We start from the raw sequence: 26,438 nt of genomic DNA on the forward strand, positions 1-26,438 counted from the left end.
ATTCAGCAGGCTGTACTTTGAGGAATGATGTTGTAGGATCAGATGGCTGACTTCATTAGAAGCTGAGGTACCACAACAGGGAGTAGAGTTATCCTTGATGATCTAGACTTTTGTAGTGGCAAACAGCAGTGCCCACAGAATTTCTTGAGCTGGGTACCAACTGATTGAGTCTTCCAAACATATTCCAACTGTGGCAGATTTCTTTTTTAATACATTTTCAAGCCTAGCTGCAGTTTTGTTTCCTGAGAAAGCTATACATTGAAGCAATACAAAAGTTCCTTAATAGTCGAAGTAACTACTTCAGATCATGAGATCAGTTGTCCAGTGGTTGAATGTCTCAGACTTAATAGAGGTTGGCTGATGCAAGGTGAAGAAGCTGAGGAATTGTGATTGTGTAGATTTGGGATTGTTCTGATGTAAGAACTGGGGACACCCCCCACCCCACCCCCATCCCCCCAAAAAGAACCAGCCCCTCCAAAAAAAAGTAACATACACACCATCACCCCACCCCCACCCCACCCATTATTTTGCCATATGCTTCACTTGGTATTAGTTGATGAAAGATCTTTGCAGGACTGCTACTCTGTTTCCCACTGTGAACTGTATATATGTTCAGTAAGGCTGTGTTTAAAATTATCAAATATCTATTGGATACATTAGACAAACTAGGATGTCTAGGAAGGAATGCATTATATTTTTAGGCTGAGAAATTTTAGATAACTAACTCATTTTCACATGTGCTGAGCTGTATGACAAAAATCTCATGCTGATATTTTTTTTCTACACCTGGTTCAGTGAAGATGACTTTGGCATGAGACACGAACAGCCTCTGGATTTCCCTGCTGGTGAATGAGCACCTCTCTCAAAGATGTCTCTGTCAGATCAGTGAGAGCTCTATCTGCCTGCCAGATCCCTTTACATCCTAAATCAGGCTTTTATACCTCTAGTTTAGCTCAGATGTCACTGAAAAACAATACCATAGTTCTGAATCTCTTGTAAATGCAGTGGGGTTTGGTTGCAACTAAGAAAAACTATAACTAAACATTTGTTACTCTTCCTTCAGTCTAGATGCTATCATATGCTGGCTAGATTAACTGTCTAGTAGGATTCATTAAAGGTATATGCAGATGACTGGAAGGTTTTTCTAAAGTTTTTAAGAGAAGACCTTGCTTGAGTCCCCTTGTGAGATGGTTTATCTTGCATACTACAGAGGTCTGTTTTCAAACTGTGGACAGTTGTGTGCAGACTAATTATTCTGGGCTGTCATTGCAATATTTAGGAAGAAATAAGAACTTTAGGATGCAGTTTACGTTTGTTAAGGTCTACTTTAGAATATGATTAAGCATTGTGATTAATGCATGTAAGTAATAAATTCATTTGATCAGGTGAAACCTGATAAATGTATGTAAATGTGATCTTGGTCAGTTTATGTTGTTCCACAGACTATACGCTGTGGTCTTTCGTGTTCTACAGCCTGAGACACCCATGTTATTTCTGGAGCAAAGGCCCTTTACAATTGTGTTTTATCATTATCTCTGTTTTAGAAAGTTAAGGGTCTCCTTTTAACATAAAGGTCTGCTCTTTTCATGGCAATACAGTTCTTGATGTTTGAACATTTGTGTCATTTTCAAACATGTTTTCCTTATTAAGGTGTGGGATTGTTGGATGTCTGATGTGCTTGAATGTTGTTGATAGTCTAGGCTCTAGCCTTAATTTGAGGTTATTACTGCACATACCAGAGGCCTGAATGATCGCATACTTGTCCTTTTTGAACTTTTCCATGCCAGCAGGTTTTTCAGTTTGTTCTGGGTTATTGGTGTCAAGAAACCTCATTCTTCCATCCAACATTGTCATTCAATGGGTTTAGTCAAATGTGAAAAATAGAAGCTACTCAGTTATGATGAATGCAGATCATTATGGATGAAAGAAAAAGTATTTTATATGCTTATTACCTACAAGTACATTCTGTGTGAGACATACTTTTGCAAAAATGTGTGGAGGTGTTTCATAGGGTTTTCAATTATTCTAAATTTAAAAGGGGTGAAAAAAATTATAGTAGGCATAGCATCTATTAGAAATAATTACAATAGATATGTTTTACTGTGGCTGAGGTTTAAGTACTCGGACTACCGTCTCTTATTCCTTTGCGAGTTTTGCTAAGCAGATAATAGTGGAGATGGCTGATTTTTTTGGGGGTAGGGAAGTGCAATGTAGAAGACTTACATTTAGAGAGCTAAATTTACAATATAGTCACTGGACATTTCATAGGTCTTTCAGAAGGAAAATCTCCATGTGAGTTACCTAGCTAAATGTCTTTAACTCAAGACATAAAATTTAAGCTTCCAAAAGCAGCAGTAAAACCAGCAGTTTCCATTTCTAGCCAATTCTGAACTTTCTAAACCCCAAACTTTTCTTTGCATTATGAATGAATTACAATATGAAAATTCGGAAGTAGAAGACTAGCTTCATTATTTATAATCATGGTTGAGCACCTTATATAACTCTAATTAATGACAAATACTTCAATTCTATTTTAAATTTTTAATAAAGTGTGCCAATCAAGGAAATAGCTCATGTAGTGGTTTTTGCAACACAGATCTCTCAATTCAAGAGCCACAGTTAGTATTTCTCACTAAAGGATTAGACATGTTTGGATATTTTCTTAATTGAAACTCATGGTAAAAATTATTTTTCAAATAAAAAAATGTAAAGTTCTAATACAAAAAGACATATATATGTATATGGATTCTTCAGCTCTGTTAAATGTTTGGTGTTTTTTATTGCCAAGCAAAAGAATGTATGTATCTACTTGATAATCTTGAATAGCTTTCTTTTCTTTAAATAAGTGATTTAAAAAAAAAATTGAAACAAATGTAAACTCCAATTTTAAAATGAAAAATGACCATCTGTAGTTGTTCTTTTACTGTGAACATCTGTCTCTTGAATACCAGCTAAGCTAGGGAGGTTTGTTTTTGTGAGGGCATACATTCTGCTTGGATTCCTGAGTGAAGAAATATCATTTCTTTGTGCATAGATAATCAGATAGTGACGATTTCTGTTTACATATTTGAAAGCGATTACATAACAAAAATCTCATTTTGAAAAAATATGACCTGTGTTTTCTATAGTTTGGATTTTTTTCCAATATCCCAAGTTCAATTTGAACTTCAGAGAATATTAGTAAAAAAATTATTTTTTTCCCTAAGATAATGCAAAGTTAAGAGTTCTGTTTAAAAATGACAACAAACTGCAGTGCTTTTATGTGTTTGTAAAAAACTTCAAATGGTTGCTTGCATGTAGAATATCTTCATTAGTATATTTACCTATGGCAAGAAATTTTTCTACAAATAGGCAATTACTTTTTGAAAAATTACATACATGGCATCTGGAGTCTGCAGTGCTCAAGAAAGACAAGGATTTCATTGCTGCAGTGGTTGGACACCAGAGGGGTCTTGTGAGGTATTAGGTTTTCAAAGCTTTTGAAAATCAGGTGACTTAGCTGCTGATGTGAGCTTACACTTTATTATTATCCTCCATATTAATACTGACTGCACATGTATGTTTCTGGAGTCTGTCTGTGCTCAGTAGTACTTCTACACAAATTTGGCAGCGCTGTACAATGCGTAACTCCAAGTTACTTGGAGAGCACATATCAGCACAGTGACACAGCAGTGCTGTTCAGCCCTCCACATGCTGAGTGCTTTGCTTGGGCAGAAAGTCCTGTGATGTTCAGCTTCTGGGACCTGAACTACTGTATTTGCACAGCACTACAGTGTAGTATGTGATATACCAGTTTAGTCAAATAGTTTTGTTTCTCCATATAATTCAAGGCATATGATGAATTCTTACAGCTTTTTGAGGTAAAATTTGTCTTGTGGTTTGCAAAATGGCAGCAGTTTTGCTTTTGTGCAACAGACTTCTAAAATATGTTTCTCTCTAATGCTGTAGTTGAGACCTTATGACAGTTATTGCTGTCACAACCATGCTCTTAGGTGTGATTTATAATTTTCCAGCAGCAGCTATCACTGAGTATAGTTTCCTATGTCTGGTCAGAATTTCCTCCCAAAATTAAGCGTCCAGTAGGCTGCAGCTAAGTATGAGACAGCAAATATGAAACATGGATACTTGGATGAACTTCTACAGTCTTCTGAACTCATAAGGACTTTTATTGACCTCAAAGGGCTCTGGATCAATCTCTCAGTTGTTGCTCAAGGCAACTGCAGCCTTTCTTCTGTTTTGGGAAGTAAAATATTAAAAGGCCAACATATTTATAACTCATTCACTCCTGATTATTTCTGTTCTTCCAAGTAACAGCAAGGCAGAGAAAAGCAATTGGCTTCTCAACCAGGTAAGTGGAAAGAGAGTGAAGATATTGGACTCGTGACAATCATAATTTTTTTGTTGTTGTTATGACCTCTAATCAACAGCATATGATATAACCTGTTGCTATTGCAGGCAGGTGACCTAAAGATGACTGACAGTCTTGAGCAAGGAAAGTCTAGCTGAAAACAGAATGTTCTAAATACAGAAAAATGACTTAAAATATATAGCCCTACAGTGTGAGAAATCTTTTCATTTCTCGCTCTGATGGGAGACAAGAGAGGATTTATTAGACTTTTGGGAAGCTTTAGAATCTTCAACAAATATTCCAAGATACGGGAAACGTTTTAGGCAACGTACTCAGTTCATGTAATGGTTTAAATAAATTTGCCAACATATTGATTTTCTGCCCTGGGGAAAGTTAAGGGCTTTTATTATTACTGTGTTTGTTACTAGCTTGTTCAATTAATTATTCTACACTGTCTGCTGCTAATTTTGGAGAATTCTAAATCTAATAGACTCAGTACACGGAGTGGTTGAGTAGCTGAGGATTGAGATAATCCAATGCCAGGAGTTCATGCTTTTTTGTGGGTGTTCCAGGAATCTATCATCACTGTTAACCACTATCTAACATCCGCTATGTGGTTCATTCAACACAGCTTTCTGCACGGATATCTTTTGAATACGTCAAACTTATGAAAAGGCTTTAGGGCCACATTCTCACTTGTTATATATGGTTTGAAGTCATTACATGCAAGGAAGGCACACAGAGTTCTCTTAAATTCTTGCCTCAGTGGTTACTTTTCTAAGATTTGTTTAAGGAACCTGTGAATTAGTTTGCTTCAATAAGAAAATATAAGTGGGTGTAAAAGTATAGATAGTATAGATGGCATATGTAGGGAGTATAGATAAGTATAGGCAGGGAGACATTAGTTTTTAAAGACAAAATAATATTTAAAAGCTATCACACCATTGTATATGTTCAGAAGATTGATAGACATATAGTAAACTTTTTGTGTGTGTGTGTCTAGCACATCCAGCAATTTAAGGTTAGGTGAGAGAGGAATAATAATTTGCACTGTAGAAGATGTATAGCAAATGGTAATAATGAATTGAATGGTGATATGCTTTGGTTTTCATCTTATATTAGTCTGCAAGCATAATTCAGAAGAAAAAGATAAAAAACTCAGAAGTTAAAATGTAGCACATTTAAGGTTGCTTAGGAAAAACAGTTTGTGCATCCAGAATATTAAGTTAAAAAAGCCAGGTAATTTAATTTCAAATTATATCCTTTAATATCATTGAATCATAAGGGGATCAAATTAAGATTGCTTTGGTTAATTCAGTTTAGCATTTGAATTCAAAACTGCAAAAATTAATAACATCCTTTCAACTTTATGACTTTTTTTTTTCTGTTGCCTTTTTGTATGGTCTTCACAGAATATTTTAAGTTATAGGAAAGGAGAAGAAAACCAAACCCCATATGATATTAAGTACAACATTTACCACACCTTCTGCAAAAAACCTTAAAGTCAAACTTTCAAGACTCATCATGGCCTGTTGTCACTTGAGCTACAGGAATTCATATTGCTTAGCTGACAGTAGAGTAACCTGGTAATGAAGAGGGAGGTTGGGCTGCAGGTGCCATGTCCTGATTGTAGAGGGAACCTAGTTTAGTTTTCTGTCTCAAAACATGGAGCTCACTCCCTGTCTCTGCCTCATTTGCTTCTTGAGATCAGGTAATGGTGTTGATCATGAGGTTCCTGTCCAGACAGGATCCCTTCTCTTTTAGTCTCCTCATGCACTCCCAATATAGTAGTAATGCTGGTAGCAGCTGCCATCATTGCTGTTACGTCACATTTTGGCTGTAAAAAAGGATACACATTTTAAAATATTTGCTTTTTTATATACTATGACTTTGGTAAACGGCCAAAACTTTCCTGAAAACAGATTATGAGAGAAGGGGAAAACTGATCGTTTCAAGTACAGCCCATATAAGCCAGAATAGAATTTAATTAGGGGAAAAAAGGTTTCCAGCAAAAGACTTTTTTCTCTTCATTGAACTTGAAGGAAAAGAAATGGGAATGTTAGATATAAATTCTCTGTAATTTGCAGTTGTTGCTTTTTGTTACCAAAGTAAGTTCTGGCTGTATTCAGACTGCAGGCTGGGGTAGGATTTGGAACAATTGAGGCAGACAGGGCTATGGACGGGTTGAAGCATGACCTGGAACTACTCTGTAGTTCCTTTTACTCCTCTCTTTGTGTTTACTCCTACTTAGTTATTTTATCCGTTGGCAGGAACCCCCACATACATAAAAAGGAAATGAACTATGATTTTACTGGGAGGCCTTGTGATTTAGACAACTGTAGGAAGGAGGCCTAGGGGAAGGTAGTAGAGACAGAGCCATTAAGCTGCAAAATAGTCATGTAAAACACAGTCTTGTGGGTTTCAAATGTGTGTGCTTACCCACAAGGCTATGTTTGCTGGATAGAGACTTCCTAAGTGCTTTTTGCTGGATAGAGACTGGAAAAGTGCTTTTCTCTTCTTGCCAGGGAGGCTAAAAGATGTGTAAGGGCACCTACACCCCATTTCATGTCAGTGAGGTCTTTGTAGTGCTGGAAGAAGACTGAGCTGTTTCTTTCCCCTTGTTCTGACTCTGCGACTCTGTTGGTAAGCAGGTGGCATGATGATATAAATCAAGCAGGAAAGAGTTAAAATATGTTTCTTCCCTTGTCTTTTTTGAGGACAGAACAACCCCTGAGATACAAGACTGTAGCAATCCCGGTTCTAATTGTCTTGAATCAGGCTTTTGCTCAGTTTTGACAAAGATAGTCACTTGAGATGTGGGAGATTATAGTTCAAGCTGGTCTTCAGTTGCTAATACCAAATGATGCTCCTCCATAAGGAGAAATAATGATCTGAGTAATTGATGAAGAGATTCACTGGCATGAATTAGACATAACCAAACACTGAACATCTGCTATAGCCTTCACAACAGGAGTCTGGCTTCTCTGAGTCAGGCAAGACTCATTTTGATGGCATGTTCTTCCTTGAAAAAGGTACATATATTCACAGATCACTGAAGCACAGAGTGAATGACTGATTGATGTTGGAAGGGACCACTGGAGGTCATTTTGTCCGACCCCTCTGCTTAAGCAGGGACATCTACATCTGGTTGCCCAGAACTATGTCCAGACAACATTTGAGTATGTCCAAGGAGAGAGACTACAACCTCTCAGAGCAACCTGTGCCAGTGCTTGGTCACCCTCACAGTAAAAATGTGTTTGCTGTTGTTCAGAGGGAACCTCATGTGTTTCAGGTTTTGTGCTTTGCCTCTGGTCCTGTTACGGGGTATCACTCAGGAAAGCCTGGCCCTGTGGTCTTTGCATCCTCCCTTCAGTTAGTTATAAACATTAATAAGATCCCCCCAAGCCTTTGTCTGCTCATCCAGCCCAGGTATCATCAGCTTCTCTATAAGGATCTTAGGGAAAGAGTGTTAAAGCCTTAATAAAGTCCAGGTGGACAATATCCGCTGCTGTCCCCTCATCTACCAAGCCAGTTGTTTCATCATAGTTTATCAAGTTGATCAAGCATGACTTGCTGTTGGTGAATCCATGCTGACTGCTCCTGATGACTGCCTTGTCCTCCATGTGCCTGGAAATGAATTCTGGAATTAGTTCCTTCATCACCTTAAGTTTTGAATTAAGAAAAGATGTCTAGAGAAATCTATTTAATCAATACTTGGATGCTTCTAGCCACACTGGTTGTTTTTGAAGACTGCTAAGATGATTCTGTGAAATCTGTGAACAGATTGCTGTTGTACTTTGGATTTGTTGCTCTGTACTCCCCAACCCCCTCACAAGTTATTTTTGTGATAATATTGTGTGTTCTTATTCACCAATCATTTTAAGACAAGTAAGGAGGCTGGAAAAACACATTCCTTGCCATTTAAATTGGGTAGGTTTTAGTCCATAGACCTATGTAGGATGTGATTATGTCTGCCCCTAGTTTGTGGTGATAATCTCTACGCAAGTAAAAGCCACTTAGAATAAATAAATTATTAAATACCTTTTGGAAGGAGAAGGGGCAAGTGATAGGGAAGGAGATAAAATTTCAAGGTAAATGAAAGGGATTTATGCCTAAATGATCTGAGGCTATAGTGCAGTGATAGCCACCTCTGTATATTTATTGCAGTCTGAGACATTTATTTTCACCTGATGATTTAATGCGAAATGCAGAGAGATGGAACCAGTAACTTCATTGCACCTTCTTTATATGATGCATTCCACTGGAATGGAAACCATTCTTATTTTATGTCATTTTTGATTGTTCAGTTTTAAGACAAGTTCTTGTGTTAAAATTTCAGTTAGGTAATCTCAATGTTTAGCAAGGTTTGTAAAGAGAGCTAACATCATTCATTTTACTAACAGATATACTTGGAAAAAATCATGAGGTTCTGGATGCAGAAGACCATCTCCTAAGGGACTGAAACCAAAGCAGCAAATTTTACACTGAACACTTGATAGCAAAAAGTGTTCTTAGCATTACCTCCTTAGGAAATGTAGATACAACCCCTTTACAACATAATTAACATATCAATTCGACAATCTGACAGGCAGCACCTCTGTAGCAGGTACAGGTGCAAAGCAGGCCGCTCAGACATGTAAAAACCATAAAAATAGGCTATAACAAAAAAAAACCCCTGAGAGCTTCTCCAGAGAAGGGGGCTTAGAGGCAGCAGTAAGATTCCTGTCTCTGTGGAGTCTGTAATTTTGAGTACTTATTGTAGTTAAGTAATTTAATGCTTATGTATATCTTGGAGCACTTAGTCTGGGTCGAGAAACAGGAAAAGTTTCAGTAGTAGAGGAATGTCATAAAAAATTTCAGTGGTACCTAGTTGTTTGCATTCTTGACTGTTCCTATGAGTTTATTCTGCTGCAGTGTTTGGCGTGGGATTTTCCTTGTTTACATGTTTGTTTCCTTTTAATCCACATAGTTTCTATGAAGGTGGCTGGGGAAAAACATGTCACAGGCTTAGGAGATGTGGATTGTGGTGGTTCTGTAACTGGGGTGGGGGGTGGGGGGAATGACAGCTGCCGCGAGAAGGTTGTGATCCTCATTTATCTCTCACCAAGGGTCTGGTTAGAGTTGGATTAATTTGCTGCGTGGGCAGTTCACTTGCAATTCTGAACTTGGTAACGTTGTGTCATGGCATCACAGGGGCCAAGAGCATTGGAGGCTCCCCACAGTGGATCAGGGCAGGGCCCGTCGCCCCCCAGCCAGGAGCAGCCGGGGGCACCGGGGCAGCCCCACCCCCGGGCATCGGGCACCTCCCTGGGGCCGGGGCCGGGCCGGGGCCGGGCCGAGGCCGGGGCGTGGGCCCGCGGGTGGGCCCGGCTCGGCAGGGGCCATGGCCGGGCAGGGCCGGGCTGGGGGAGCTGGAGACCGGCCGGGCTGGGGGAGCTGGAGACCGGCCCTGCTGCGGCCTCGCTGGGGCAGGGGCTGATGGCCGGGGGGTGGCAGGGGGCCCTGGGCCCTGGGCAGGGTGGGGGAGCCCCGGGGGGGCTGGGCAGGGGCAGGTAGGGCTTGTGACGCCCTTAGGAACATGATAGGCTAAAAGATTTTCTGTGGATATTTATTTTGGAGATACAATGTAGGTGGGTTGCATTCTATGTTTTCATTTTAATTTCATTCTGGAGACCTGGGAAACACCATGAAGGTGAAAACAAGAAAGAGCTCAGTTTTCAAAAGAAGGAAGTCTCAGAACTTCTGGTGATGTTACCATCAGTTGAGGCCCTCTGCCTTGTATCCCTGGAAACTTCTCAGTTTTGTCGACACTGTAGGGGAATAGCCTGCCTGTGTAAGTCCTGTCCATGGGAAAGATGTTTAGATAGTGTAGAAATGGAAATTTATGCAGCTAGATAGGCAAAGAACTAAATTTAGATAGATTCTGATCTGCTTTCAATCTGATGGCTGGGATTGCAATTTCTCTGTCCTTACACTGCATTTTTGGGGGGAAGGTATGTGAAAAAGAGCTCAGAGGCTTATATTTAACCATGCATTAACTAACGATAGTATCTGACACATCCTTTGTGTAAAGATAAATAGTTTTTCACTTAAGAGCGCGCTTTGATTTCTGCATTTTCACTGAATGATTTTTCAGCCGTTCCAGTCTTTCTTGCTATGAAAATTTTAAGAGAATTTAATCCTGAGTTACGTAGGTTCTTAAAAAAAAATCATATGGGAGAATGGCAGATATATTTGTCAGAGCTTGCTCGTGCACAGAGGAGCATATATGATTTTATCAAGGATAATTGCTTTACTAGTAATAACTTGGAAGTGACACAGATAGTCAACATTACCTCAAGCATAGCGAGAGCCTTGCTGTAATAGCTGCCTAAGTGCCTTTTTGTACATTTCTTGCTGTTAGTTTCAGAAACACAGGAATAATATTAAAAGGCCCAAGGAGACTTAACTATACACTTCAAGTGAGGATTGAACAGATGATCTGAACTTCATGCCACTGGGTGGATTATTCTGTCTTCTATACATCTGATTCCCCATCTACAGTCTCTGAATGCTGTAACTTGACAGGCTAGAGGGTTATTATGTGGAGCTCTTGCTGTTCCAACTGATCTTTAATTTCAGTATGTCTCAGCATGGTCTTGAAGCTCTCTTTGGATTCTATTCCTTTGACTTCGGGTTTGTCCTTAATCTTTTTTTTTTTCTTTTTTTTTTTTTTTAATTCAGTTTGGTCTTTTCCTCTCCCATTTTTGCTGTCTTTCTCCTTTAGCTGTATCTTGTCCTCCTTTTCCTCCTCCTCCTTAATCTCAGGCTTGACCTTTCTTTTACCCTTGACTTAAGAATCGGGGGGTTTTTTGACATAGGACTGGCACTCTCTTCCCTTCTCTTTGACCGCAGACTTAGCTTTTCTTATGTCCTTTGGGTTTACTATGTCTTATTCTACATGCTTTTTTGGCATTGTTACTTGCTGGCCTAGAGTTCCCCTAAGGGGATTTATTGTTCCATGTACCATTCAGAATTTCTTAACACTGCAAATCACTCTCTTCTGCATCAGCAGCATATCTCTTTGTGTTGCTGTTTTGGGCTCAGTCTTCCTGAGTTTAATTCTTCCTGACTTCTCATAGCAGTTTGCAAATTCTTCAGAAGATTTATTGTGTTTTGTTTTGAATCAAACTGAGTCTAACATCTGTGTTTCCAGCCTGCTTGTTGTGGTTTGGGTTTGTTTTGTTTTAGGGTTTTGGGTTTTTTTCCCCTCAGCATATTTTTTTTCTTCTGGAGCTTTTCAGGTTTTGGACCTGTAGTATTAATTATTAGGTTTGTCTGGAACCTCATTGCACTGATATTGTGATCCTTTCTTCGTCTAGATTTCCATTTGTTGGTGTTGCAAAAATCATCAAATTTTCTAATGGAACATGTATTATATGCTATTCAAATATTTAGCATCATTCATTCTTCTGATGAGTTTTTAATCTGTTTTATCTGCTGTATCACATGTGATATCTTTGTTTTGATAGGTAGTTTGTGGTGATTCTGATGTAGTCAACATGAGAAATGAACCTGTGTTTTGCCAGTCTTACTACCAAAGATTTGTAACTAAATACTTTTGAAGGCAAGAAGATTTTTCAAGAAATGTTAGTACTTTTTTTGAAAAAATAGGGAGCTCTGCAAATTCACATCACTTGTTCCTAGCTGCCATTGTGCCTTACAAACAGCTTTATTCCCCCTCCTGGTCTGCATCCTGTGGAGATGGCCTCAGCTTCTGTTTCTGTGTTACTGTTCTGCTGCTGCTGCAGTTGTGTTTTATGTTTGGTAGCAGCCCGTTTTCTGTAAAGAGCAGTCTCTGGTTGTCATTTGTGTTAGGCCGTTCTGCCTGCTTTCTCTGTTCATCTCTGGTCCCTGATAGCCTGTAGACCTTGCCACAGATTCATACATTCTGATTCTTTGTTTTTCTTGTACTTTCTCTCTGAAGCCACACACCTGTTCTGTGGGATATTCTAGTTGCTTGTGGCTGAGGAGACAGTCTCTGACTTCAGAGGAGTGTCAGTCTTTTTCCTGCCTTCTCTGAGTATGCTACCACAAGGGGATCCTTATGGAACAGGCAGGATTCACGACCAAAGACACAGATAGGCTTGTAGGTTTAACTATTTAAAGCAGAATGAGATGAGCAGAGAACCATAAGGAAGCTACTATGCCAGAGGAAGAGAGAAGCAACACATTCCACCAGATCTTTCTGATCTGCTTGAAGACAAGGAATACAACTCAGAATATATATATTTAGAGAGTGAGTGTGGATGAGAGGCTTCCTGTCCTCTGCTGGTGTGCTGCTTTTGTTTAAAGTGAAAAATGGGTCCCCAAACTGGGAGGTTTTTCTTGTTGATGTATTTCCTCTCTGTAGGCGAAGAGAAAGTTACTGCACATTTACCAAAGGAGAAGTTACATTTCACTGCCATTGCATTATTTGCTACTTACTTACATTTGTTTTCAGTAAAGAAAATAAGATTCCACCACTCATTTCTTAGATAGCTGTAAGTCAGCATTACCTCGGTATATGTGAAGAGTGGGTTGCTTGTTTGCTTACTTTATCCTACACTCATTGACTCATGGAGATAAATAAGCCTTCTATTGTTTGGGATGTCTATTTTTTTTTTCTTAAATACAAAGCAAGCCTGAGGACAGATTTAGTTATTTAGCTTTCAAATACCTCAATCGGAGAAAAAGTTGATTTCATTTGCATATCTCTGATACTCCTCTAGCTGGTCTGTGACCATTTCTTGCTGTGAGATCTACCTGTAGCTGTCTTTCCTCTTCTGAACAATTTACTCCTCCCAAACTGTCCATGCAAGAAACAGTTGAAATAGCATCATCTGCTTATCTGATATTCTTGCTTCTGGACTATTGATACTGAAAGAACATCACAGAACTTCCCAGATGCGTTTATCCATTCTTTAGTCAGTGATTTTCTAGTTATAGTTCCAAAAATTTGAAAACTTCATTGCTATGGAATGTATCACTATGTATGAAATTCTTGAATATAGCAGTGGGGAGAGCTTATTTTTAATGTCTTCAAAAGAAAGAACTTGATATGAAATTGAATCAGTCAGGAAAAGTATGTAAACACTGTAAAAGGGAGAGATTGAAAGATGTATTTAAACATGTTAAGATTGCATTTAAAAGGGTACATTTTTTCAGAGAGACTTCATGAAACTGCTCAAACTGAAGTTAATTACAATAGTTCAGTCATTGTGAAGAATAAAATTGAGTATTAAAGAACAAATTAATATTTATACCCTGTATCTGGGTATTCCCAAGAGCTGTCAGAGGTTTTGGCGATAGCTGGAGATATAGGGTGATCATGTCCAAAACAAAACAAAATTTTTATGAGACAGAGATTTTATTTCTCAGGTAAAGACGAAGATAACTGTGTAAATATAAGGACAGAGTGTCAGTCTTAGTCGCTTGTTGTTCTATCACATAAAATCAGAGGCTGTTGTGATAATTCTGAGAAATGAACCAGTTAAGTAACTTAAACTGAGTAACAGTACAACTAGGGTCAAGTATAGCACCATCAGATTTAAGTTACCTAAGAGTCTGTGGACTGGTGAGAAAAAACAGACTTCAGGAAAATATGGTTAGAAGGACTGCCAGATTCCCTTAATATTTTTATTAAAAAATTATAATTATGAGGAAATAAGTTGTTACAAATATGGTGATAAAAGACACTTTAAGAAAGAAAAATATATCTAGATGACATCTAAATTTTGTCTTAGAATTTGACTACCAGTCTTTTAACAAGTGTGACAATAATTTCTGATACAAAGGAAGTGCAGTATTTGCTGTTGGTTTTTTGAGAGCAATTGCATATTATAGAGGTAAAGTCTAAGCATGATCTGTAAATGGACAAGAGAGAACAGTGTGGTTTACTAGAATGTATAAAGTCTAAATTATAATCTAGTTGTCTACAATTAAGATCAGTCTGGCAAGGACAATTAGAAGATCTGTAAGACAAACTGAAGATGAAAAGGATGAAAATAGGTACAAAGGTAAACCTGGAACACCTAGTTCACAAATAGCACTTCATTCATTTTTCTGCTTTAAAGCTGAAGGATATTTTGGTGCTATGGAGAGATAGGAAATGCAGTCCCTGTGTTTACCAGTAAAGCTGAGATGAGTTTTGTTCTCTTCCTGTAGCAGGGATTAAGCTATAAAGGGTGCTAGAATAAAAAATATGCAAGTTTAAAATAACTGAGAAGGGAAGCTGTGTTAGGTTTAGTGGATTTTCACTGTCCAGCTATTCCTTAAATCCTTCCTTATTTCTTATATCCTAGGTTTAATCACCTACTGCTGTTGGATAATTGGAATGGCTGTCAAAGTCTACATGAGCAGTGAAATCTCCAGTAAAAGTGTCACTGTTTTGTGGAGAGATTTAAGACATTACCGAATGTTGGAATAAAGATTGCCCTAAACTTCAACATCTGATTCCTCAATGGGTGTGTATGAGAAGTTGCAGTGTTGCCAGGCTTCCCCTGCAGCAAGTGTCCAGATGGACACGTTAACAGTTTAGCTGGAGTGTTTCACACGTTCCTTATTCAAAGGAATTTCACTTCGCATCCCTATTCATGAATTTTTCCTTTTCACGTGTATATTCAGATAGCCATGCACTGATATTTATTTGCAATTTGTAAAGATAACTACCGTCTTTACGCAGAATTGAGGCCTGTGTTTGCAGCTGTTACAATGAATTGCACTTACAGGGAGTGGTTTGGCTGTAGTGAGCAAAACATTCATGAGAGGGAGTTATTCAGTCTGATTAAGATTGCATAATCTGCCACTAGCAAGTGTTAAAGCCTGATTTCATTTACACCATTAATTTTGGTCAAAAGTGAAGTCTAAAATCTGATTATTTTTCTTTAAGTGATATGAGAAAGTTTTCTGAAATAACAGATGGAAACTCAGTGCTGTGATCCTTAGGATCTTTATTGCAAAAAACTAATTTATTTCTTAAAATAAAATACATTGTTTGTGGTGATAGTCCATACTTATCAGTTATCTGGAAGTCATGTCTGTTCCTGCTGATGAATAACATGCAGGTGGACCCCGAAAGCAATAGAAGTTTGTGGAATATATTTGTTAGCATATTGCAGAAGTGTTTCTACAGTGTTAATAGACACTGCATTGTGGCCAAATGCCTTGTGTGATTTTTCAGAAATTGTAAGTTTGCTTGACGTATTAGCAAGGTAATAGGAATTTTTGATAGCCTCACCCTTGCTCATCTAATTTGTTTTCTAACATCTAATTTGTTTTCTAACAGTATTTTTCACACAAAGTGCTTCTCCATGTTGATCAACTTAATGAAAACAAGAATAAATGATCTTAAGTGCCTTGGTACTTTAAGAGATACAAAAAAAAAAATAATAATACAAGCAATGCATGAATTTTCCCTGCAAAATGTGGGCAGCTATAAATGCCATAAAATCAACTCTGCTGACCTTTTAGGGAAGAGAAATACTTCAGCTAATGCAGTCTTGGCGCCTATGCAAATTGCCTAAAAGAACTTTATTAACAATATTAAGTACTGAGTTTTAAATTGCAGTCTCAAGAAAGTCCTGACAGAAGATACGGTTGGTAAATATTGGTATTTATCTAAAAAGGATAGACTATTGGTAAATAGTTTGTCCATTGAAATGTCATTTGAAGTATAAGCTATAGTTTTGAATTACCCATAGGAAAGAATAAATAATAGTTAGATGGCTTTAAAAAATATTTTAATATTCTATTTGGATATATTTGAATATTTGAATTGTTATATTTTAGATTTGAATATGTATACTATATGTTTACAGCAATATTTTAAATCCAAGGGGTTTGTGGTAATTTTTATTTTCTTCTTTGAAGAACTTGCATTAGATTTTTTCCGCAGAATGTAAACTTTTGTGGTATATAGGTATAAAGACAATTCTGTTTTTGTAGCAGGGATCAGTCGGCAAAGAAAAGATATTGCTAATAATTTTCATATACTATGATCAATGTATTTATTCTCCGGGTACCAGTATTATGATTTTTCATATTTTTTATCTTGGATGACAGCATTACAGGTGATTTAATAAGTAGCGTTTTTTTCACCATTTGTGACTCATAATCATGCATTTTTTTTCTTCATTTACTGAAGAGCACTATATATTTCTTCCTAACAGGAAAAACTTCTGCTGCAACTAAAATGACATCATGCAGCCTCCTATGGGGGAATTCTGAAGCCTTCTCAAAAATACAACATAGTGGTAAGTACTGAAAGTATGCTCAGAACAATTCTGTTTTCTGTAAAATATATATATAATAGAAATGAGAGCAAGCCTCTGTGGCTGGTGTTCTTAAATGGATTTGAAATATATCTTTGCAATATATATATCCAGTTAAAATGCTTGTTTGCTACATGTTCATACAATGAGACATGGAATATAATCCATTCTAAACATTAGTGCTGTTTATGTGCTTTTTCATGATAAGCATGATTTTTATTTTTTTCCAGTTCTGTAAATACTAACAGATACCAATCAGTCTGTGGTTAAAAGACACAGGATTAAACCAGGCTGTTGTGGCACTGCTACTTAGTAAGGTTTGGGGTTTGCAGGCCACACTGTACCAGATAAAGCTGACAGTCTTCAGTTTACAAAACAAGCAAAGTAACAAGTCTGGATTCCAAAGTTCTTATGAGGCCATATAAATAAAGGGGCTTGGGTGCTGTTTCAACTGTTAACATAAATGTCTGTCTTTTCCTCTCATCTTATTAGCAAAATATGAGATAACATACTTTATGATACAATGTACACACAGATACATACATACATAGATATATGTATTTGTATATATACACATATATAAACATTCTTATGATATCAATATGAGATATGTGACAAGAGTTTAGTTTAGAAATACATACGTAGAATATATCCTATTTATAAAACACTTTTGATTAATGTAATTAGCATTCTTTCATACTGTGCCTGACACAGTGATTAATGAGAAGGGTAAGACATGTACAAATGACCAGAAGAGTTTCTCTCATGCGTAGTTCTTCCTTCTCACTTTATATGATCTATGAACTTGGAAGCAGATGTGACTTTTTCTGTAATCATTGTGCTAGCTGCAGTGCAATGATATTTCAATTCAGTGTTATCACTGCATCCTAAATTCAGGGAAAAGGAATAGTAATATATCTGATGTGATAGTAAAGTTGTGAATAAGCAGTAATTCAAAGTATGACAGGTTAGTTATGAGATCCAAGGGTGCCATTATGTGAAGTGTAAAAATCAGACAAAGAAAATAACAGCTTTGAAAACTCCTGTGATTTTTGCATCACTGAACCATGTTTATTCCAATTCATAGCAATTTAAATGTAATTGAATAAAAAACACTTTATGAACAGGAACCTGTTTAATAGTTTAGCATCCATGCTGATCATGATCATAGCTGAACTATTACTGGTTACTATAGTGAAGTGTACACATATGCATGAATGCCATACGCGGGATTCAATTAGTTTCCTCACAGAACTCATGACATTTTTTTCAGGAAAAAGGTAAGTAATTGATATAAAGAATACAAGGCTAATATAAAGAATAAAAAAGCTGAAGTCAATGTTGAAATAATCACTTAATTTCTTTGGAACTAATGATTTGTGGTAGATTTACATTGTCTTGCACCAGAATTAGCCACAGCCAGGTTCCAGGAAGGAAAAGTCTTATCTCAAGATCTGTCACAGTACACTGAGATAAACCACAGAACCTAGGGAAAGGAGTCTGAAGGGGAAGCTGAGGGACGGCGTGATTTTAGTTTTCACTGTTTTCTCAGCATTTTCTTTGTTCTTCATAATGCACAAGAGGGAAAGTCAAGGGAGAAGGGGAAGAAAGGGAAGCAAACAACATTAAACCAGAAAAGTGAGATAGAACCTATTGATGTCTGGCTTTTAACTCCCACTGCAAGTTAGTGGACATCAGAAGCCAGCTGTGCCTTTTGAAAATGTCCTTGTTCATGTGAAGTGATAATTGAACTATACATAAAAAACCCCAGGAGAGTAGAAAATGAAGTTGTAAAATGGCATCAGATTTAATTCAGCTTTTCTGCTTGCAAATTTCCTGAAGTATATGTAGCCACAAACATACATGTTCAACTACCAGCCCCAAGGCATGCAGAAAATGCACAACAGAAGTATGGCAATATAAGTTAAAGAATTGGGGGTTTTTGTCTGGAAAAAAATATGTTCTTATGAGAAGTTTTTCAAGACACAAACTGAAATGGATCTGAAGGTTTTCAGGAAAATGTACAACCCAAGCCAAACTAGGTTTGGAGATGTGTTTACAACAGACAATAGGGTTCCATTTGGATGAACAGAAGAACTCTGAGAGTGCTGTGTAGAATTATCGGTGTAGGTTCAAAAAACCAACAAGATATAGTAGCTTGGGTAGATTGTAACTGTGACTTTTGCTATATTGTACTCATATTTAAAAGAAATACAGAAAGAAATCCCCACACCTTGATCACATTTACTTTTCTCTTGCTATTGTTCTCATCCATAACTCCAGCTAAAATTCTTTGACAAAAACCACTGCTCTTTCTTTAGAAGGGAAAATTACAATTTATGTTTAGAATATGCAAGAAGTGCTTGCTGGCAATGCACAATATAGTAATAAAAATAAAAGCAAATAAATGGCCCATGCTTTGTCCTCAGATTTTGATCTTACATCACAGGTGTAAGCTCATTTAAATGGTGGGATTTTGATCTAAAATCCTGACCTGACAGCTGAGTGCACAGATGGAGCCCTGTGGTAGTCCATGGGGTGCTGAGTAGTTTCTTTGATGTAGCCACATACTGTCAGATTCTTGATCATGTTCTCAGACTCTGATCAAGCCTCTGCCTTGTATCATTTACGATAACAAATATGAAGGAATAATACAGCCTTCATATTAGAAGGCAGGAATAAACTGTTCCAGCTCTAGTCTTGGGAGTTTTAAGAAATGGATCATCTCTTAATTCTCTGAGGAAAATCAGGGTACAAGGTAATTCTCATTCTTAGAGCTGTCAGCTCTCCTCAGCCTACTTTTCAGCTCTTGGGATTCAGTGTTGTTGATCAGAATCTTTGCTTTGCCTCCTCTTGTCAGGGTTTATGGCTATAAATGGAAGAGCGCTTAGCTGAGCAGTCCATCCTCTGGTTAAGCAGTGCCTTCAACTCTTATTTCTAGTTTTCTTTTGAGGTTCTTACTGTATTATACATTCTTAGATGGAAGCAAAATACTTCCCACATGTATTCTCTGTTGGTGAAGTATTAGCATAATTTTATCATGAAAATCCATCAACTAAATAAGCTCCTAAGACCCTTACTATGATATAGAGGCTGTGCTGATGTTTTCTATAATGTACTCTCTTCCCACCATTTCTCTTAAATTTGAAACAGAAAGAAGGAAAGAACTCGATTTAAAATTCTTCTTTTTTATAAAGATAGGTGTGTTTTCCATACTGGAACATAATTGATAAGCAAGAGCAACCAATGAACTTATCGCTGAACATCCCAGACTTGATGCTCTGGTCATGTTAATTAATTGAGGCTGTTACTCAACATTTCAGTATGTTTCCAAATTGGGAACTGCATCTTCTTCAAGAAATGCAGGTGGTGTCACCTACTGTCTGGGAGTTTAACCAGGATTTAACAAGTCTGTCTAGATGTCGTTGCAGGATGTTCCACATCTCTCCATGCATCTATAAATCTGTGTCTAGGGAGAGTGTTCTGAAATCCTAGATTTGATATAGTTAACTGTGACTCAGCTGATCTAGAAAAAATAAAATAAGTTGCATCAGTTTCTTTGCTCTGAGATGTTACTGGTAAATCTAACCTTAGCAGATTCACTACATCACTGATGTCGTGTGTTTGCCACCTTCTATGAATACTGGAGTGAAAATGTTCAGATTCATTAATGAATATGAAAGGTGCCTTACCTCTGAATTTGATGTATCCGTTCATTTTTAATTGCAATATTTAGTTATGTGTTTCTGTATGACTGACCTTAACTACTTAAATGTAGGTGAACTCTAATGATCTCTAGCAATATGTGGAATTCTGAAGAACCCAAGTGAGAAATGCAAATATGAAGCATTTGCAAATATTATTCAAATATGAAAAAATAAACACCAAAACTTCCCAGGGCATTAAACTTACTTCCAGGTGGCAATGTGATTGAATAATTTTAACACCTTTCCCTAAAATCTTCAGCTTTAATAAAAGTTTTCAGGAAATAGTTGAATGGGTTTGTAGTGATTTGTTGTTGTTGTTGTTGTTAAAGTACAATTTCACTGATGACATCAGTTGGAAAATGTAAATATGTGTTGTGATTACCCTAAATCTTTAAGAAGCATAAACTATTCTTATCTAAGTAACAATTCCATAAATACAATTGATTTTGCAGAAAATTTATTTGAACACTACATTATGTAAAGCATTGTACAACAATAACAAAGAACTGTTAAAATTATGTAATTTCAACATTATGCAGACTGGATGGCCAACAGGAGTTCACTGAATTATTACATTGTAAGCAAGTGAAAGCAAAATGGGAAATAATCACGCTGTTTTGCATAGGCAGCTCATTTGATTGATTAAAGGTGCTTTTTAAAGTTGTCATGTTCAATTCAAAGAACTGGCGTGCAAATTTTACTACTGTCTGCAGTGCTTTAACTTGAAAATGTTTTATTACTGTGACTCATAATTTAAATCTATTGTACTGAACAAGTAGCAGTGTTATATCTGTTTTTACAGGGACCTCTTAACTCTTAAAAAAAGAGTTCAAAACGCCTCATTGTTGTTTTCTAAGAACAACAGTGAAGCTTTTGAACATACCAGTGTAAATGAATTACATGTAAGCAGTTGTCTTCATCTTATGAAGGTTCAAAACGTGCTGCATCTTCCTGAGTAACCACAAGACTGCAATGTTATGTTTGTTTTGTTTGGAGAACTCAGTAATATGGCAAGGGAAGACCATCTATATCTTTTACTAAATTGCTTCCCATTAGCCATTCAGCAGCTACCTTCCTCAGTATTTAAATAAAAGAAATCGCTCTGTTTAACAGCAAAATCTTTTATCTTCCTGGAGTCCCCGTGACTTAATCTGAGCTCTGCACACTGCAGTTTAAGTTGCTTTTAGAAACAACTTGACAGAAGATCATCTCTGGGATCATCAACTCCAATTTCTAGAACAGGAGTCAACCATATCATGTAACCCTTTTTATACAGGTTGTAAGGTAGGTTACGAAACCGAGGGCTCCATTGGTTATTGGTGGAAACCAGTAATAAGTGCTGCCCCTCAAGGGTCTACACTGCAACAATATTATTAAATGCCATATCAATGGCATAGAGGTAATGAATACACCCCCACCAAGTCTGTGGATGACACCAACATGAGTGGTGCAATTGATACACTTGAGTGAAGGAATGTCATCCAGGGGACCTTGACAGGCTTGAGAAGCGGGTCCTTGAGAATCTCACTAAGTTCAACAAGGCCAAGTGTAAGGTCCTGCACCTGGGTCATGGCAATCCCCAATACCAGTGCAGGCTGGGTGATGAGTGGATTGAGAACAGCCTTGCATAGAACAAACTTGGGGATATTGGTTGATGAAAATTTGGACATGAGACAGCAATGTGCACTTGCAGCCCAGAAAGCCCCTATCCAAGGCCATATAAAAGGAAGTGTGGCCAGCAGGTCAAGGGAGGTAAGTTCTTTCATTCACCTCTTCTGAGACCCCATCTGTGTCCAGCTCTGGGGTCCCTAGCACAAGAAAGGCGTGAACCTGATCAAGTGGGTCCAGAGGAGGGCCACAAAAATGATCAGAGGATTGGAACACCTCCCCTGTGAAGAAAGGCTGATAGAGTTGGGGTTGTTTAGCCTGGAGAAGAGAAGGCTCCAGGAAGACTTTATTGCAGCCTTTCAGTATATAAAGGAAGTTTATAAGAAATGTGGAGAGAGACTTTTTACCAGGGCCTGTACTGACACAGCAAGGGGCAATGGTTTTAAATTGAAAGAAGTTAGATTTAGAGTGGGTGTAAAATAACTTTTAAAATATATTTTTTACAGTGAGAGCGATGAGGCCTGGAACAGGTTGCCCAGGGAGGTTGTAGATGCCCCATCCTTGGAAGTATTCAAGGCCAGACTGAATGGGGCATTGAGTAACCTGGTTTAGTGGAAGGCGTCCCTGCGTATGGCAAGGCAGTTGGACTAGATGATCTTTAAGGTCCCTTCCAACTCAAACCATTTGATGATTCTAAGATTTGTCTAATATCATACAGTGATTATCTATGCATGCTTATAAAACATGCAAAACATTAAAGTAAATGGCCTAGTATGAACATAACTGATTAGTTTTAACACAAATATAGCACTATAAATAGCACTATAGGCAGCTCAATATCAGAAGTGGAATTTTGGGATAAAATGGGTGAAAAATCATTAATGATAGAATCAAAAAGTTTGGGGTTTTTTTTTCTGAACTTTTAAGAAATTATGTAAAGCTGAAACTTTTGAGTAACACTTTAATTGTGGCTACTTTCAACTAATTTCATGGATGAGTATGCTAGCTATAGCGCAAGGTTGTCTACTAATATCAGAAGAATTAAGGTTTTTGGTTCTTTGAAAGAGATTTGGGTTCTTAAAAACAGAATTCTAGTACAATTTTAGGAGTAAAACTTCTAGCACCACTCCAGAAAGCCTGGATATCCCCCAAGTCCTAGGTCATATCTGCTAGCTCTTTGTAGTGTTGAACACTCAAACTTATGTACCTATATTTCCATGTTCTGTATAGTTTTCTAGATTGTAATAACTGTCTAGATCAGGGGTCCTCAAACTTTTTAAACAGGGGGCCAGCGCATGAATTAAGTGGCAGGCCATTATCTGCGGCTGCTTGGTTTCCCCCCCAACCCCTGAGGGGGGGGGGGGGGGGGCGCAGCGGGGGCAGGGAGGCGGGGTGTTCTGTAAATACTGGGGGCCTGATTGAGGACCCTGGGGGGCCGTATCCAGCCCACGGGCCGTCGTTTGAGGACCCCTGGTCTAGATCCCTATTGATTTGCTAGACACCAAGCTCACAGGTAGACTACTTCATTTAGCAAAAAATAGGTGTCCACTATCTACAACTGAAAGTGGCCCCTTTTGATCTGAGAACAAACATATGTGAGATGCTGGGTGTCTGGTCAGTGCAGAAGTGTATTTTTTGTGTGTCTAGAGAAAACTGTGGTTTCAGTGAGCTTTTCAGGTGCTTAGAATATTTACTGGGATTTTGAGTGTTACATCTAAAAGTATACCTGGAAATTACTGTGGCTCTGGACCTCAGAGAGCATTATCATGCAAAAGAGAGGGTCTCTGGGAGTTTATGCACTTCTGAGGTTAACTAATAAGTTACATGGAGACTATTTGGATACTGTTCTGAATATAAATCTTGTGTTTGATACCCAGGATTATTTATTATTATTAATTTACCTCAATCCTCTGGAAGTGTATCTCATGGGAAACAGAGGACTGAAGAGCTCTTCAGAGGTTTTCTTCTGGGCAGTGAATGCTGACAAAATGAGACAGAGTTGTTCTGTACTGCTAGGAATTAATTTGGGAATGGCAGTGCTGCTAAGAAGGGTGGAGGAGAGCAAAATGGTCTGGGGTTTGGTTTTGAGAAGCTGACTGGGTATTCATTTAATTGTGTCTTTAAAAATCCTAGTATTGCATAGGTTGGGGAAACCGTAGCATGGCGTCCAAAGAAGGGCAGTGACACTGGTAAAGAAAGGGTCTAAAAAACAAGTGTTGTGAGGAGCTGCTGAAGGAACCCGGATTATCTAGTCTGGAGAAAAGGAGGCTGAGGGAAGGGACCTTATCACTCTCTACAACTACCTGAAAGGAGGGTGTAGTGAGCTGGGTGTTAGGTATGCAGCTGGACTCAATCTTTAAGGTCTTTTACAACCAAAATGATTCTATGATTCTGTAGTTCTTTAATGATGAAAAATACTGAATTATTTCTATTCTGTGCCAAATGCAAGTAATCCACCACAATTATGCTAATCACTGCCCTGAAAACAAATTGATACAGCTGTTGTGTGACTAGGGAAGATGATGGCATATTTCTTTCTTTTTCAAAGAAAAAAATAAAATGCTTTTGCCAGCAGGAAGCCACACTGCTTGTAAAAATGTCTTAGAACTGAAAATCACTATTTGATTCTGAAGGTAAATTTATTTGTTTGTATATGTAAATACAAAATAATTTAGTTTTAATTGCATGCCAATTTAGACCCAGATATCTGGTATTGTACATTTTAGAGCAGTATTTTGTTTTTATTTTCTACTGACTATGCAAAAAATACATATATACAGCATTTTTTATTGAACTTTAAATATGGAAGCTGAATGTCTCTAAAATACTCTTACTACAAGATTATTTTTTAAAAAACACAAAAATTTCCTTTTATATGTACTTCTTTGCATTCCATAGTTGTTTCCCAAGGAAAAAGCCCAAGAAAGGGAACAGAATACAAATATCATAATATTGTTATCCACTACCTGAAAAAAGTTCAGAATTATTTGTGTGTAGGTGAAACCACTCAGGTCAAGTAAAATGCAGATTGTCTGTTTTCAGGCATTGTAGTCTACTTCTGAAGAGGTATGAACTAATAGTATTGTCTTTTTCACCTGGTTGCAGCTGTATTGGTAGCAAAGATTTGCCCATCTGCACTCACAGCATGAACATGGATTTAAAGCTTACACAACTATTCACAGAAAGTTAGGAAAACCAGCTGAAATTTTTATGTTTTAATGTGATGTTAACAAATAAGTGACAAAATTTTGTGCTGTTATAATATTAAAAATCTGCAAGTTTTGTTAGTGTAAGAAATAATAATCTGCAATCAAATGTCTATTAAAATTTGTTTTGGCTCTCCATGGTGGAAACAAAGCTCTTTTATGTGGAACTAAATCATGCATTTAATTCTAATGTAGTTTGCAATCACTGGAGTTAATCATATTGAAAAATTTTTGTTGCTTCTATCATTTGAGACTTTGTGCTTTGCTTTAAATGTACATAGGTGATATTTCCTATGCTATGTTATACCCCTGTGATTGTAACTACTGTTAAGGGTAGACATATGTCATGGATTTGATTCATAAAGATGAGATGCAAATCTCTGAAAATTGCCTATGAATAACAAGGAATCTGTTATGCTTAGTTGCAGGCTACTCTTACTTAAATAGCATTACCAAAATAGAATGTTAGACAAAGTCATGTATTTGGACTGCCTGTAGACAGCCTTTAAGACTAATATCTTCTGCGTGTATTGTGCAAGAGTACTTGCAGAAAGCCTAACTTTGTCTTAATTATGAAATATTACTAAAGTGTGCCAATAGTCTGAATTATCTTCTTTCACTGTAGATATTTTTAATTTAGTTTTATTTTTCTATAAAAAATATACAAAGCTTTGTGTAAAGCTCTAAAAGATAACTCTTCTTCCATTTGCCATGCAACCTTCCAAAAAAGATACATTTACACATAGAATGACCTGAAATGTAAATCCCAAAAAAAGTATGGAAAGAACTTCCAGATACAACATATTAGTAAGCAAATGAACCGTACCTACTTTGTAATGAGTGATATAAAAGAAAATAACTATCACTATAGCTAATTTTCAATTAAAGTTACCATTTAATTTTCACTGTGTAGAAAAACACTTGCACCATATTTATATATTACTAATTCAAGGAATAAAAGAGGGGTGTTTTTTTAAGCAAAAGTTATTTCCATGTCCAGGTTTGCTTTTCTGAAGCTGATCTGAATTCTATCCAAACTCATGTAATAGCATTCCTGTCTTTTTACAAGGTGAGTGCATGCACATTGCCAAGATTCTTTGGGGAAATTAAGTTATCTGTACATATGATATTCATGTTATTCTGACCAAGGTACTTTGGTTCTATTGATTTTAGAGAATTAACAATGACAAAAAACCCCCAAACCTCAAATTGGAGACATTTGACAGAATTATGAAGACCTATTATGATAATTATTAGAATTGGGAAACCTATAAATGTA

At 37.3% G+C, this 26,438-nt stretch overlaps 1 protein-coding gene across 2 annotated transcripts in view; it reads left to right on the forward strand.

Annotated features, from left to right (window-relative positions):
* The window catches only part of NLGN4X (neuroligin 4 X-linked), a 188,517-nt gene that overhangs the window by 14,400 nt on the left and 147,679 nt on the right, over positions 1–26,438 (forward strand). For both annotated transcript variants that reach the window (XR_003558092.2, XM_027798686.2), the window contains exon 2: positions 16,537–16,620. The gene's annotated coding sequence lies outside the window, so the exon portion shown is untranslated. The remainder of the gene's footprint in view (positions 1–16,536; positions 16,621–26,438) is intronic.

The sequence above is a fragment of the Falco cherrug genome, chromosome 2, assembly GCF_023634085.1.
Source record: "Falco cherrug isolate bFalChe1 chromosome 2, bFalChe1.pri, whole genome shotgun sequence".
In the NCBI taxonomy this organism is placed as follows: domain Eukaryota; kingdom Metazoa; phylum Chordata; class Aves; order Falconiformes; family Falconidae; genus Falco; species Falco cherrug.